This window comes from Trachypithecus francoisi, unplaced genomic scaffold (assembly GCF_009764315.1).
Source record: "Trachypithecus francoisi isolate TF-2019V2 unplaced genomic scaffold, Tfra_2.0 Lachesis_group2, whole genome shotgun sequence".
NCBI lineage: Eukaryota > Metazoa > Chordata > Mammalia > Primates > Cercopithecidae > Trachypithecus > Trachypithecus francoisi.
The window spans coordinates 167550625-167554142 of record NW_022681465.1 but is presented as its reverse complement, the minus strand read 5'-3'; the positions used below and the strand labels follow the sequence as shown (position 1 = coordinate 167554142).

The 3518-nt window shown below is 43.1% G+C and overlaps 1 pseudogene; it reads right to left on the bottom strand.

The window, feature by feature from the left end:
* Window positions 1–1335: 1335 nt before the first annotated feature.
* Window positions 1336–1787, bottom strand: LOC117064617 (annotated as a pseudogene).
* Between the last annotated feature and the right edge of the window lie 1731 nt (window positions 1788–3518).

Sequence of the window (3518 nt, the reverse complement as noted above, 5' to 3'; positions counted from 1 at the left end):
GTCAGTAATTTTGCAGTGGCAGATTGTTGTTACAAAGCTACCTCTATTTGACCTTACAGCTGCCAGGACTAATTACTTTAATTGCATTAATTGCACTGACCATTCTGGTGTTTAATGTAGTTGCTGTTACTCTTTAACCATTGAGCAGATCAGCCTGGCTGAATTCTCAGTAAAATGGGCCAATGCTCCTTTCTAAATCTTGCTCCTTTCTAAATCTCCTTTGATTCTTTTCTGCATTTTGAGAGTCCAGATAATTCACAGATTACCAGTGTTCTCACTGAGATCATGAATTCCGAGGAGAGCTCTTGAAGGAAATAAAAATCTGTACTATATTACTGTATTTACTAATGGATTCTTATTGCTCACTGCTGACTCGATTAAAGTATAATTAGTTCACTAATGACAAAGAAACGTGTAAGAAATGTTTTTGGCAGTTTTGACAGTAGATTACAACTCCTTGATTTCACATTTTGGAATGAATTCCTATGAACAAGTCTGTATTCTTATTTCTGTCTTATCGACTGAACCTATAGCTTTCCCTAGGATTGGATTCAACGCAAATTGAAATACACAGCAATGTCCTAATTTAAGATCTATGGCCTTGGGAATCTATAAAATAGATACTTCCTCCTGACAAGGAATGTTTCACAGGACATTTAATAAATACTTTACTACCAGTGATACATCTATTAGTCAAAATGAAGAGCACTTGAAATACCCCTTTTTTTTTTTTTTTTTTTGAGAGGGAGTTTTGTTCTTGTTGCCCAGGCTGGAGTGCAATGGCACGATCTTGGCTTACCACAACCTCCGCCTCCCGGGTTCGAGCAATTCTCCTGCCTCAGCCTCTCAAGTAGCTGAGATTACAGGCATGCGCCACCATGTCCGGCTAAATTTGTATTTTTAGTAGAGACGGGGTTTCTCCATGTTGGTTAGGCTGGTCTCAAACTCTCGACCTCAGGTGATCCGCCTGCCTCGGTCTTCCAAAGTGCTGAGGTTAACGGCATGAGCCACCGCGCCCATCCTGAAATATGCATTTCTCATCCTCAGTAGGCTGAGGTAGGAGGATTACTTGAGTTCAGGAGGTCCAAGTTACAGTGAGCTATGATCATGCACTCAAAACTGGGCAACAGAGCGAGACCCTGTCACTATATATATACACACATATGTACGTATATACTCCGAAAGTCAGAAAAACTAGACTCAGCCAGTTCCTCTGTCTACTGAAAGCAGGCAGCAGCTCCTCCTTGCTTCTTTCAGATGATCCTCTAATCTCTGGTTAAACATTTTAACTTTTTTATTTTTTATTTTATTTTATTTTGTTATTATAATTTTTTTTGAGAAAGCCAGCTGACTTTTTATTGCTTTGGGGGCGCGGCCTCAGGAGCTCTTGGTGGGGCGGATCCGCTTCCTCTTCACCATTACAGGCTTCTGGCTGTGCAGGACGCTGGCCCTGGGGATGGCAGCCATGCGCAGGTCAGGGCATACTTGTTCTTGAGTATCATGTGTCCGATGCTGCTGAGCGTGGCGCGAGCATTCTTGTTGATGATAGTCCGCACATAGGAGGTGGCAGGCTTCCGCTGGCTGGATCTCCGCTTCATGACCAGTACCACACCTCTGCAGTCGGCTGCCGGCTCCACGCCCACAGTCTTGCAGTGAATCAGCCCGTTGTGGCGGAAGGAGTTGCAGGCCTTCAGGTTATTGGGCTCTGTGCTGTAGGTCTACTTACTCCTCTTGAGCAGGAAACTGGAGCAGTTCCGCAAGACCATCCATTGCAGCTGCGCAGACATGGCGGCGGCTCCTCTCGCAGCGGCCTCAGGGGCTATCTAAAAGGTAACCCTGATTACTTTGTTCAACGATTTGAATTGCGAAATATTCTTTAATATAGCAATATATACCTATCTGTTTTATTATAACTATTATTCACTGGATAATAATATGAATAATAACCAACATGCATTGAGTGACTGCTATGTTCCGGGCACTGTTTTAGGCACGTGATGCGTATTAATTCATTTCATCCTCCCAACAATTCTATGCAATTATTATTATTAATGTTATTATACAGAAAAGGTAATGTAATTCATAGTAGGGCCGGAATTTTAACCCTCATATTTGGGTCTAGAGCTTCTGAGCTTGACCTTGACGCTAGATTGCCTCAGAATTGGATGATGTTCTTCCTCTAAGGCTACATGGAATTGATAACCAGATTTCCGGCTGTGTCAGTTAACTCTTAGCTAGCCATCTTTGATTCCTCATCTGGCAGAGTTCAGTTTGGCAACATTTTTCTTTGAAGTGAGGCACCCTGGTCTGAATACAGTTTTCACACTCCAAACATGTGGAGTATTTCTTCAGGCTAAGCTCTACTGGTCTGGAAGTTCTCCGCCCATATGCCACTTCCTTCTCATGACCACCACCCCAGCCGGCCTTAGGAAGCCTCAGCATGGGCTCTGGTGGTACCACAAGGCTTTCTTTACTGGCATTAACACCCTGAAATTAAAGAATTAATCCAGATTCCTTGCTTTTCACAGGGAGAGGAGGGGTGGCTCTGTCCACAGTTTTCAACAGTTTCACTGTTAACTAATCAATCCCACACAAAACAAAACAAATTCACGAAACTCTTGATTCCTTCAGATTTCAACTCTATATTCAGATTACATGGTATCCCCAGAATGAGGAGGCAAATGAATGGCTCTATATGTGTGTGTTTTTTGGTTTTGTTTTGTTTTTAATTCCTCTCTGGATCCTCATCACGTGTGGAGCGCTCATTGGAGACTTTCTGACAGGTAGTAAACCCTTCAGACATAGTGTTTATCCCTTCCTCTAAGGCCCCTTTATAGCCAGCTATTTCCCTGGAAATAACCTGTGACTCTGATGAACCGGGATTCTCACTATGTCTCCAACACAGCCCCACTTTCTGTCTCCATGAATAGACTCATGTGGTTGCTCTCCCCTTCCCCATCCTGTTTGCTTTCTGCTTCCACAAAAGATGTGTGGAATCCTTTCCTTCTGTAAGTTCACCTTAAGCAGCACATCCAGCGCTTTTCTAGAGGCTTTGTAGTGGGTTATTCTGTCATTTCCACCCTCTCAGCCCCTCTCCCCTGTGCCTGCTTTGCTCTGTTCCTCTGGACTGCCTCATTGTGTCCTTATCTCCTCTTGTATGGACCACCACAGTAGTAGCCCCGCTTCTGGCTTCCAGTTTTCTTCATACTGCTGACACTGGCCTATGGAAAATCACCCCGGGCTCCCTGCCTGATAGAGAACACTTTTTGTCTGCAGTTGTCAGCCACATCTGCATTTTCGGTCTGAAGGTCATTCTTCTAGTGGAAAAGACACAAGCAAAATGGAGTTAAGTCATTCTATTTTCTCTTTGTCTCATTGCCATTACATCATGATCTCTTAGAAATGTGGCTAACAGTTCCTTGTTCTTACTCTGTACACATTAGTAAAAGTCATTTTTAACCTTTTATTCAGCAAAATTGTGCTTATTTTTCACTTTATTCTATATGACACCATTCTTT